Source organism: Stegostoma tigrinum, chromosome 10 (genome assembly GCF_030684315.1).
Source record: "Stegostoma tigrinum isolate sSteTig4 chromosome 10, sSteTig4.hap1, whole genome shotgun sequence".
NCBI classification, from domain to species: domain Eukaryota; kingdom Metazoa; phylum Chordata; class Chondrichthyes; order Orectolobiformes; family Stegostomatidae; genus Stegostoma; species Stegostoma tigrinum.
In genome coordinates, this window is record NC_081363.1 from 66,754,944 (window position 1) to 66,768,220 (window position 13,277).

A 13,277-nucleotide genomic window follows, 5' to 3' on the forward strand; every position below is an offset into this window, starting at 1 on the left:
CGAGATTTGAGGATGGTGTGTTGCATCCAGGATGTCACTGATAGAGTGCAGAGAATCCTCGAGGGTGAAGGTGAAGACGCAGAGGTGGTGGTGCATGTTGGCACTAATGATGTTGGGAAGAAAAGGAGAAGCATTCTACAGGGGGACTTCAGAGAACTTGGAAGAAGGCTGAAAAGCAGGACTTCCAGGGTGGTTATCTCTGGTTTGCTTCCAGTTCCTCGGGCTGGAGAGGGCAGGAACAGAGAGATAATGGACCTGAACGTGTGGCTGAGGGACTGGTGTCGGAAGCAAGGATTTAAATTCTTGGATCACTGGGGTATGTTTTGGGGTAAGAATAAATTGTACAGGAGGAACGGTTTGCATCTTAATAATCAGGGGACCAGCTTTCTGGCAGGCAGGTTTGCCACTGCAACACAAGTGTGTTTAAACTAAGTAATGGGGGGGGGAGGGGCCAAACTGGAAATTTAAGAATGAAGTTAAAGGGAAAGTGAGAATAAGAGAGGTTAAGAAGGACAACAGAATCAACAGAGCAGAAAACTCAAGAAGGGATTGTATAGTATGGCCAAGTGAAATAGGGATTGATAAGAAGGGTGAGGGGAGAAACAAATTAAAAATATTATATATGAATGCACGAAGCATAAGAAATAAGGTGGATGAGCTTGAGGCTCAGTTAGAAGTTGGCAAATATGATGTTGTGGGGATAACTGAGACGTGGCTTCAAGTGGACAGGGCCTGGGAAATGAATATTCAAGGCTATACGTGCTATCGAAAGGACAGACTGACGGGCAGAGGGGGTTGGGTAGCTCTGTTGGTGAGGAATGATATTTGGTCCCTTGCGAGGAGGGACATAGAGTCAGAAGATGTAGAGTCAGTATGGATAGAGCTGAGAAATTCTAAGGGTAGAATGACCCTAATGGGAGTTAGCTACAGGCCCCCAAACAGTAGTCAGGAGGTCGGGTGCATGTTGAATCAAGAGTTGAAATTAGCCTGTCACAAAGGTATCACTACAGTTGTTATGGGAGATTTCAACATGCGGGTAGACTGGGAGAATCAGGATGGTACTGGACCCCAAGAAAGGGAGTTTGTGAAGTGCGTCCGAGATGGATTCTCAGAACAGCTTGTACTGGAGCCTACCAGGGCGGAGGCAATTCTGGATCTGGTGTTGTGCAACAAAATGGATTTGATCAGGGACCTCAAAGTAAAGGAGCCATTAGGAGGTAGTGACCATAATATGATAAGTTTTAATCTGCAGTTTGAGAGGGAGAAGGGAGAATCGGAAGTGTCAGTATTGCAGTTGAATAAAGGGAACTATGGAGCGATGAGGGATAAGCTGGCCAAAGTTCAGTGGTACAATACCCTAGCAGGGATGGCAGTGGAACAACAATGGCAGATATTTCTGGATATAATGCAGAAGGTGCAGGATCAGTTCATTCCAAAGGGGGAGAAAAATCCTAAGGGGAGGCAGGGGCGGCCGTGGCTGACAAGGGAAGTTTAGGACTGTATAAAAATAAAAGAGAAGTATAACATAGCAAAGATGAGTGGGAAGCCGGAGGACTGGGAAGCTTTTAAAGAGCAACAGCGGATAACTAAAAAGGCAATACACAGAGAAAAGATGAGCTATGAAGGAAAACTGGCCAAAAATATAAAGGAGGATAGTAAAAGCTTTTTTCGCTATGTGAAAAGAAAAAAAAATGGTTACGACTAAAATTGGGCCCTTGAAGTCAGAAACAGGTGAACTTATTATGGGGAACAAGGAAATGGCAGATGAGTTGAATAGGTACTTTGGATCTGTCTTCACTAGGGAAGACACAAGCAATCTCCCAGATGCAATAGTGGCTGAAGGACCGAGGGTAATGGATGAACTGAAGGGAATTTATATTAGGCAGGAAATGGTGTTGGATAGACTGTTAGGTCTGAAGGCTGATAAGTCCCCGGGACCTGATGGTCTGCATCCCAGGGTACTTAAGGAGGTGGCTCTAGAAATTGTGGACGTGTTGGTAATTATTTTCCAAGGTTCTATAGATTCAGGATCAGTTCTTGCGGATTGGAGGGTGGAAAATGTTGTCCCACTTTTCAAGAAAGGAGAGAGAGAGAAAACAGGAAATTACAGACCAGTTAGCCTGACATCAGTGGTGGGAAAGATGCTGGAGTCAATTATAAAAGATGAAATTACGACTCATTTGGATAGCAGTAACAGAATAGGTCAGAGTCAGCATGGATTTACGAGGGGGAAATCGTGCTTGACTAATCTTCTGGAATTTTTTGAGGATGTATCTATGAAGATGGTTAAGGGAGAGCCAGTGGATGTAGTGTACCTGGAATTTCAGAAAGCCTTTGATAAAGTCCCGCATAGGAGATTGGTGAACAAAACTAGGGCACATGGTATTGGGGGCAAAATACTGAGTTAGATTGAAAATTGGCTGGCTGACAGGAAGCAAAGAGTAGTGATAAACGGGTCCCTTTCGGAATGGCAGGCAGTGACCAGTGGGGTACCACAAGGTTCGGTGCTGGAACCGTGGCTGTTTACAATATATATTAACGATATAGACGAAGGCATTAGAAGTAATATTAGCAAATTTGCTGATGACACAAAGTTGGGTGGCAGTGTGAAATGTGAGGAGGATGTTATTAGAATACAGGGTGACTTGAACAGGCTAGGTGAGTGGACGGATGCATGGAAGATGCAGTTTAATGTGGATAAATGTGTGGTTAAACACTTTGGTGGCAAGAACAGGAAGGCAGATTACTATCTCAATGGAGTCAAGTTAGGTAAAGGGAAAGCACAACGAGATCTAGGTGTTCTTGTACATCAGTCAATGAAAGCAAGCATGCAGGTACAACAGGTAGTGAAGAAAGCTAATAGCATGCTGGCCTTCATCACAAGAGGAATTGACTATAGGAGCAAAGAGTTCCTTCTGCAGCTGTACAGGGCCCTGGTGAGATCGCACCTGGAGTATTGTGTGCAGTTTTCGTCTCCCAATTTGAGGAAGGACATTCTTGCTATTGAGGGAGTGCAGCGTAGGTTCACAAGGTCAATTCCCGGAATGGCGGGACTATCATATGTTGAAAGGTTGGAGCGACTGGGCTTGTATACTCTTGAGTTTAGAAGGATGAGAGGGGATCTGATTGAGACGTATAAGATTATTAAGGGATTAGACACTGTGGAGGCAGGAAGCATGTTTCCGCTGATGGGTGAGTCCAGGACCAGAGGACACAGTTTAAAAATAAGGGGTAGGCCATTTAGAACAGAGTTGAGGAAAAACTTCTTCACCCAGAGAGTGGTGGATATATGGAATGCTCTGCCTCAGAAGGCAGTGGAGGCCAACTCTCTGGATGCTTTCAAGAAAGAGATAGACAGAGCTCTTAAAGATAGTGGAATCAAGGGTTATGGGAATAAGGCAGGAACAGGATACTGATTGTGGATGATCAGCCATGATCATAATGAATGGTGGTGCTGGCTTGAAGGGCTGAATGGCCTACTCCAGCACCTATTGTCTATTTTCTATTGTCTATTGACACGTCCTCTGAAGACCCCTTCTCCTGCCTTCAGCAAACTCTATCTTCCTCGATAGCAGCCCCAGTCTCCCACCCTCCCTTGATGTCGAAGGTGAAGAGGTCAATTGCCTGAATCTGTCTCACCTACTCTAACCTCTCCCTTTCAGAATGTACAGCTCACTGCTCCCTCCACTCCAGCCCCCAACTCACACTTAAACCCAACAACGGGGGGTGGGGCTACTGTGGTGGTATGGTGTACTGACATCTATGTCCCTGAGGCCAGACACCAACTCTGACACTACCTTGCACTGTTGTCTCAATTATGATCCCACCCTGATCACCAAACCATCATCTCCCAAGCAATGAATAACCTCATCATGTCAGGAGATCTCCTGTCCTTGGCCTCCAACCTGATATAAATGAGCACTTTAAAGTTTTGGCAAAGATCTGTAGCTCGGTTTGTGGATGCAGTTGCTGACTTGCTTGCCGAGCTTGTTTTTGGTTAAACATTTCATCGCCATGCTAGGTGACATCATGAGCGGAGCCTCCAATGAAGCGATGTTATTCTACTCCGCTTGGAAATTATACTGTCCAGTCTGTTATTGTGAGTAGTGCCATTTCTGGTTTTGATATGTTCGGATTTGTATATGGGGTCCAATTCTATATGTTTGTTGATTGAGGTATGGGTAGAGAACCATGCCTCTTGGAATTTAACCGTTAGCATAGTAGCCCAAGCCAAACATAGACACGTGCAGGAATTCCTAGAGGCATGGTTCTCCACCCGTACCTCAATCAACAAACATATAGAATTGGACCCCATTTACAAACCCGCACAAATCAAAACCAGAAGTGGCACTACTTACAATAACAGACCGCACAGTATAAATTCCAAGCGGAGTAGAATAACATCACTTCATCGGAGGCTCTACTGATAATGTCACTTAGCATGGCGATGAAACCGCTGAACAAAAGCCAGCCAGCTAGGCGAGCAGGTCAACAACATCATAAATGGGGAGCTATCTCCGAAAATCAATGAAGCTGACTGCCCAGGTTGACCTATTGTTTCTGCCTGATCCTGCCCCACTGAACTCATCTTCTCCTACCTTCTAATCCAGGTGCTCCCCACTAACATTCGGGACAATACTCAGGCCCTCCATCTTCTCCAAGACTTTCAATTCCCTGGCCCCCAACACCTCATCTTCATCAAGGACATTCGGTGTCTCTATACCTGTATCCCCCACAGGGATGGTCTAAAAATCCTCCATTTCTTCTTCCGCAGGCCCAAACAGTCCCCATCCACTGACACTCTCATTCACTTGGCAGAACTAGCCCTCACCCTCAACAATTTTTCCTTCAACTCCTCCAACTTCCTACAAACCAAAGGGGTGGCTATGGGCACCTGCCTGGGTCCAAGCTATGCCTGCCTCTTCATAGGAGATATGGAACAGTCTCTCTTCCGCAGCTACACCGGCAATATCCCTCAACTCTTCCTCCGTTATTTTGTTGACTTCTTGTGCTGCCTCATGCTCCCACAAGGAGTTTGAACACTTCATCCACTTCACCAACACCTTTCACCCTCTACCTGAAATTCACCTGGACTATCTCAGGCACCTCCCTACCATTCCTGGACCTCTTCAACTCCATCTCTGGCAACCGGCCTAGCACCAACATCCATTTCAAACCAACTGACTCCCAAATCTTCCTCAACTACACCTCTCAACCCACTCTTGCAAAAATGTGATCCCATACTCCCAGCTCCTCTGTCTCCGCCACATCCACTCCCAGGATGAAACATTCCACTCCCAGACATCCCAGCTGTCCTCATACTTCAATGACTGTAATTTCCCCTCCTCCATGATTCATAATGTCCTCAACAGCATCTGTATTTCCTGCACTTCTGCCCTCAAACCATTTTCCTCCACCAAGAATAAGGATAGAGTCTTCCTTGCCCATACATTCCACTCCACCAATGTCCAAATCCTAAGTATCATCCTCCACCAATTTTTCCCCCTGTAATCAGATCTACCACCAAAAAAAGATTTACTTCCATACCCCTATCTGCTTCCTGTGAAGACTGAGCATACTGCAAGTCCCTTGTCAGCTTTACACTCCCTACAAACCCCTCCACCAGACATGGCACCTTTTTTTGCAACCATAGGAAGTGCTACACCTGCCCCTACACCTTCGCTATCATCTCCATCCAAGGCCCCAAACAATAATTCCAAATCTGGGAAAAATTCACGTCTTCCAACCTGGTCGACTGCATCCGTTGCTCCCAATGTAGTCTCCTCTATTTTGGAGAAACCAAGCATAGACTTGGTTAACAATTCATGGAGCGTCTGGGCTCTGTACACTCTAATCAATGCTACCTTCAGTTGCCAAGTACTTCAACTGCTCCTTCTACTCTTGGTGAAATGTCCATCCTGGGCCTCCTCCAGTATCATAATGAAGCCACACATAAACTGAAGGAACAGCATCCATATTCCACTCGGGAGTTTACAATCCTATGTCCTCAGAATAGAATTCACTAGCTTCAAAATCTTCCCATGCTCAGCTTTATCCCATGTCCATCTTGTCTCTCACCCCTGCACCTTACCTGACACAACCCATCCATCTTCTTTCGCACCTATCTCCCCAACCTTCCAACTGACTGATTTCAACAAGCCCTTCCTTGCATCTACCTCTCATCATTCCACCTACCTTTGCCCCCAGCCCCACCTTCTATTTATTTCTGAGCTTCCCTGTCCCTTCCCAGTGTTGATGAAGAGTCTAGGCTCTAAACATTGACTTTCCTGCTCCTCCAATGCTATATGACCTGCTGTGCTTCTCCAGCTCCACATTTTATGGACTCTGACTTCTAGCATCTGCAGTCTTTACTACCTCCTTAATTCAATTTGTGTTTTTTAAAATATACAATCACGTGCCTTGTATGGTGCACAAGTGAAAGCCCCTCACATTAGCTTATCACTCTTACCATTAAACCACAGTTCCCAAACACATGGGAATTCAAAGCTGTAAGATCACTTTTTGTTCCTGTTTTGGTATATTGTAATACAGTATGATATTTCTACTAAAAAAAACCATTTATGACCTGTTGGGTCTGACAACATTTATAGGAGGTCAGAGAAATAACCTTCAGTGACTTTTTGTTGTTAAGAGGAAAACGTATTTAGAAGGAAGCAGTACATATCTAACAACAGGAGTAGAAATTGGGCTTTGTAATGCCCTTTGCTATTCACCTGCAAGGATGCTTCAAGTTCTAAAATGGGCACAATGCGGGTGCCTTTATGCCCAGAAGAGGAGAAGCCAGAGGGAAAGTAAAGAAGCTGCAACATTGACAGCCCATTTCTCACTGGTTTGTGTGTGAGTAACCGAATTCAAAGACAACACTGGTAATTTCAATCCCGATTTCCTCTACACCACAAATCACATTCCACGCGTACCTCTGTCACGATCACGTCATCTTGAATGCAAAGCAAAAATAAAACTAAAATAAAATTAGCATTTCAATCCAAATTGATAACTAGTGCCACCTTGCATACAAAACTAATCAGCCTTGTGCAATACTCCTGGACCGTGTCCCACGTGTCTTTGCATACCTTAATATTTCTGTGAGGTATGATGCTTCATGGTTGGTGGAAGATTGCTGACATTTGGAGAAATGGACTGCAATTTAGAAGATTGCCTCAATCAGTTCCGGGCCCAGAAGCAGACCGAAGAAGATACTTAAGGGATTGCTTCTGTGTCTTTCACGGGGTTGGGTGGGGGAGACCAAGCGGAGACTCAGAGACCACTTTGTAGAGGGCAGCACGGTGGCTCAGTGATTAGCACTGCAGCATCACAGCGCCAGTGACCCAGGTTTGATTCCAGCCTCGGGTAAATGTCTGTGTGGAGTTTGCATATTCTCCCCGTGTCTGCATGGGTTTCCTTTGGGTGCCCCGGTTTCCTCCCACAATCCAAAGATGTGCGGGTTAGGTGGATTCGCCATGCTAAATTGCCTGTAGTGTTCAGGGGTGTGTGTGCTACAGGGGGATGGGTCTGGGTGGGATGCTATAAGGGGCGGTTTGGACTTGTTGGGCTGAAGGGCCTGTTTCTACACTGTAGGGAATCTAATTTAATCTAATCTAGAGCACCTATACTCAGTTTGCGACAAAATGACAACACCGCCCAGTCGCGAACCACTTCAACTCCTCTTCCCATTCCCTGGATGACATATCCATCCTGGGTCTCCTAAGTATCACACCGATGCCACCCAAAAACTGGAGGACCAGCGCCTCATATTCTACCTTGGAACCATACAACCCAATGGTTTCATGTGGACTTTACAAGCTTCAATATCTCCTCAACCTCATCCCAAGACCAGCACCCCCTCTAGTCCCTGCCTCCTTGACCTGTCCACCTTCTCTCCCACTTACCCACCCCTCCCTCCTCACTGACCAACCCCCATCCCAACTCCTTACCTACACTCACCTTTACTAGCATTATCCCACCTTCTTGATCTGTGTGTCTTCTCTCCACCAATCCTGCTCCAATATCCATCTTCTATCACCACCTCCCTCCCCTATTTATTTCAGAGACCCCTTCCCCTCTCCCATTTCTGAAGAAGGGTCCTGACCCAAAACGTTAGCCTCCTGCTCCTCTGATGCTGCCTGGCCTGCTGTGTCCCTCAAGCTCCACAACTGGTTATCTCAGACAACAGCATCGGCAGTTCCTTCTATGTCTGTCTGTTTTGAAGGTTGCTTTCCTCGTCTTCCTAGCCCGCAAGCTGTGCTTGCAAAAGTAATGACTTGCTGGATCCAGCAGCTCAGACATTCTTTTGGCTGCTGTACTGCCTAAGCCCTGGAAAACCTGCCGGTAGACATTAAATTTAAATTTAATTTATGAGAAATGGGTCTTCATTAAAATATTACAAGCGCAATCCACATTTCCAGAATCATTTACTTCGCTCCCCAGTGTTCCTAGATCTAATGCCAGTTAAAATGCTACTGGCATTTTCAGACTTGCTTACACATAGAGTATTTATTGATTTATTCTCTTAAGACTTCCTCTCCTGCTTGCCAAAGACTGTTTTTGTATGCGTGTGTGTGTGTGTGTGTGTTTGTGTGTGTGTGTGCGCGTGCGTGTGCGTGTATGCGGGTGTGTGCGGGTGTGTGTGTGAGTCAGTGGGCTGCTAAAATAAAATCCCTTCCACGCTTTTACCAATTACCCAGTGGGCTCTCTTAAATTGATTTTTATTCCATTTTACAAATGTTATTTTGCTCACGCGATCAAGGATAGGTTTACATATTATTTTGGTTACTTGCAGACATATAAAATGAGGTGAGGGTTTCCTTATCTTTAACATCAAATTGGAACAAGCAGTTTCCAGTTTATGATTTTTATTGTGCCATCACATGCTTTGTCCCAGAGACTAACTGGAAACCAGTAAATAATCCACACAGAGTTTCCCAGAATGTTTCTGTACTTCCAATAGTCAAGGAAACAATACATGATTACTCCTTTCACCTTTCCTTTACTACCAATAATTTTGTTTAACTAGTATTGAGAATTAAAATAGCTGCTTTGGATATCAATTTAATTAAGACCATCAGACAGAGGAGCAGAAATCAGAACATTTGGCCCATGGAATCTGCTCCACCATCCAATCATGACTGATAAGTTCCTCAACCCCATTCTCTTGCTTTCTCCCTGCAACTTTTGATAATCAAGAACCTATCTATCTTAGTCTTAAATGTTCACAATGACCTGGCCTCCACAGCCTTCTGTGGCAGTGAATTCCACAGGTTTACCACTCTGTGGCTGAAGAAGTTCCTGCTTATCTCTGTTCTGAAAAGTCTTCCCTTTACTCTAATGTTGTGCCCTTGGATCCTAAACTCCCCTACCAATGGAAGCATCTTCCCAACATCCACTCTATCCAGGCCATTCAGTATTCTGAAAGTTTCAATTAGATCTCCCCTCATCCTTCTAAACTCCAATGAGTATAGTCCCAGAGTCCTCAAACGTTCCTCATATGCCAGATTTTCCATTCCTGGGATCATTGTCGTGAACCTCCTCTGAACCCACTCCAGGGCCAGTGCATCCTTCCTGAGATTATGGGACCCAAAACTGCACACAATACTTCAAATGTGGCCTGACCAGAACCTTATAAAGCTTCAGTAGTCCATCCCTGCTTTTGTATTCCTGAAATTTGCCACCCAGGTTGATAGGGTTGTTAGTAAGGCGTACAGTGTGCTAGGTTTTATTGATAGAGGGAATGAGTTTCCGAGCCATGAGGTCATGTTGCAGCTGTATAAAACTGTGGCGCAGCTGCACTTGGAGTATTGCATATAGTTCTGGTTGCTGCATTATAAGAAGGATGTGGAAGCATTGGGAAGGTTGCAGAGGAGATTTACCAGGATGTTGTCTGGTTTGGAGAGAACGTCTTGTTAGGAAAGGCTGAGGGATTTGAGGTTGTTTTTGTTAGAGGGAAGAAGGTTAAGAGGTGACCTAATAGATGATCAGAAGATTAGATAGGGTGGACAGTGAGAGCCTTTTTCCTCGGATGGTGAGGGCTAGCATGAAAGAACATAGCTTTAAATTGAGGGGTGATAGATATAGGACAGATGTCAGAGGTAGGTTCTTTACTCAGAGAGTAGTAAGGGTGTGGAATGCTCCGCCTGCAACGGTAGTAGCCTCGCCAAGTTTAAGGGCATTTAAATGGACATTAGATAAACATATGGATAATAATGGAATAGTGTAGGTTAGAGGGGCTTCAGTTTGGTTTCACAGGTTGGAGCAACATCGAGGGCTGAAGGGCCTGTACTGCAATGTAGTGTGCTGTGTTCTTTGTTCGATGTTCTATGTTCAAGTCCTCTCAAGAGGATCCAATCCAAGATTAATTTCTTCTATATTTGTTTCTCTTTGCTCTCTTGTAAAAAGCTGACACGTTACCAGAGTCACGTCAGATACAAGTAATTGTAAATATAATCAAAATATCACACCAAATTGAACAGTTAATGCTGCAAAGGATGAGATTCAACTTTTTCAAAACTCATCCGGTTTACTTTACCTTGAGGTTGAAGTGGATTATGTCTGCAGGGACACCATGTACAGAACTTTAGAAACGGAGGGAAATGACGTACCCAAGGACACCCTCATCCTAGTGGCCACCTTTGTGTGTAGCTGTTCTGTATCACCTGTCCTTCATGGAGAAATTTGCAAAGAACTTGGGGTGGCACGGTGGCTTGGTGGTTAGCACTGCAGCCTCACAGGACCAGGGACCCTGGGTTCGAATCCACCCTTGAGTGACTCTCTGTGTGGAGTTTGCACAATTTCACTGTGTCTGCGTGGGTTTTCTCTGGATGCTTCGGTTTCCTCCCACAGTCCAAGGATTTGTAGGGTAGGTGGATTGGACATGCTAAATTGCCCATAGTGCTCAGGGATGTTTAGGTTAGGTGGGTTAGACATGGGAAATGTTGGGGTAGGGAATGGGTCCGTGTCTTCAGAGGGGTGCTGAGGACTTATTGGGCCTGTCCCCACACTGTAGGGATTCTATGATTCTAAAAACACATTTGACCACAAGTCTGTCAGAAAGTGTTCAGCAGATAGCGTCATGTGAGATTCTTCATGTATACCTGATCTCTGTGTGCCACTGCAGGGTTTCAGAGACTGTTGCACATCTCCTACTGGTCGCTGCATTATAAGAAGGATGTGGAAGCATTGGGAAGGTTGCAGAGGAGATTTACCAGGATGTTGTCTGGTTTGGAGAGAACATCTTGTTAGGAAAGGCTGAGGGATTTGAGGATGTTTTTGTTAGAGAGAAGAAGGTTAAGAGGTGACCTAATAGATGATCAGAAGACCATCTTTTACTCCTACTGGAAAGGAAATCTGGAGAAAGATTCAACAGTTTTTGTCGGGATTCATCCTGAGCAGCTCTACGATGCAGGACTCTATGCTCTACACTCTGTTCCCTGGAATGCGCACCAGGCAAACATCGACTGTGCCTGGAGGACCATCAGCTCAGTGAAGGATGCTCTTTGGTCTGCCCAGAACTTGTTGGTCTTCGAGAGCAAGGAGCTGACCTTGACTAAGTGTGCCGACTGGAACTTTCGTAGGTCCAGAACTACATGCTGAGGGATGCGCTAAAGCTTGGGGCAGTTGTTGCTCAGGCACCATAGGGAAAGACCAGCGTCTAAGGTCTTTCTTCCAAATTTAAATGGGGGCACATTCAGATCCTGGAACCACCCCCACCCTACCAACCCAGTGCCTCAAATGCAAATATAATCTTATATAAGTAATAGATCACTTTGAAGAAATATAAATTGCTGGAAAATGTTCAGCAGATCTGGAAGCACTCGAGGAGGGAAATCAGAGTTAACGTTTTGGGTCGAGTGAGCCTTCCTCAGAACTCCAATGTTTGTTTGTTTCTCCATATGGCACTGTGCAGAACCACACTACTTTAGTGACAATGTACATATATAAAGATATTTTCATGAATAAAGTATATTTTTGAAATCAAAAATGTTGCGCACAGTTAAAATCTAACCCTTGGTATTACATGATGCAAGCAACACAACTCATTGCAGACCCTAGCTGCTCAAACTTTGAGAAAAAAATTCTTTTACCAATTATTTTAATTCTGTCCCCTTATTCTCAGTCCTTTCATGAGTGAAAATTTTCTGTCTCATTTCTCCGTGCAAACAATTCGCCATTTTGAAGCTTGAGATACTTATATCAGATCTGCTCAACTTTCTCTTTTCTGAGGAAAACAGTCCCAATTTTCTAATCTATTCTTAATAATTAAAACTCCTTATCTCTGGAACTTGCTAACCTTTTCTGTACTCTCACCAATGGCTTCAAAACCTTCCTATATTTCTGGTTATGGAAATCATGCTGAGAATTGGAAGATTGTCAATGTAATGTCTCTGTTGAAGGAAGGAGAAAGGAATAAACCAGTTTACCACAATTTCTAAATGTCATAAGCCAAGATAAAACTAATACTCACACAGATCATTTAAGGTCAGCCAGTACTGATTTGCGACAAGGTTAACAAAAAAACCCAAAGAACTGTGGATGCTGGAGATCTGAAACAATAACAGAAACTCCACAGGTCTTGCAGCATCTGTGGGAAGAAAGCAGAATTAATGTTTCAAGCCTGGAGATTTCCAATAAAGAGTCACTAGAATCAAAATGTTAGCTCTGATGTCTTCCCACACATGCTGCCAAATCTGCTGAGTTTGACTAGCAATTTCCGATTTTATTTGTGAGAAACATGTTACTTGCCGTAAATTTAATGTAGCCCTTTTATAATAAAAATGCTGTGCAGAGTAAAGGACTGACAAAAGCTTTATATTAAGAATAGCTAATGTGCATACACATAAGAAACTTTGTTTTAATGACATCAGATCACATAGAACTGGAGCCTGAATCATCTGTCTTCTAGAAACATCCCTTGTATATAGTTGTTGATTTTCCAAATTTAACGTAAGATTATCAACTTAAAATATAGGTTGTATGTTTATTAATTTTCCACACAAACACCATCAGGATATGGAATGCTATGCTAAAGCAACACTGGAATGAGAATCAATAAAGGAGATGTGGATAAAACGATGAATTAAAAACGAATTAAAAACAGGAATAAGGAAAAATCTTTTTCAGGGAACCAGAAAGGACACATGGACTGAATTGAATCCTTTCTCTCTCCCATGTTTATTTTGAGTTGACCAACATAGAAACATAGGAAATAAGAAGTGGCATAGGCTATATGGCCCTTCAAACCTGCTCTGACATTCAATATATTC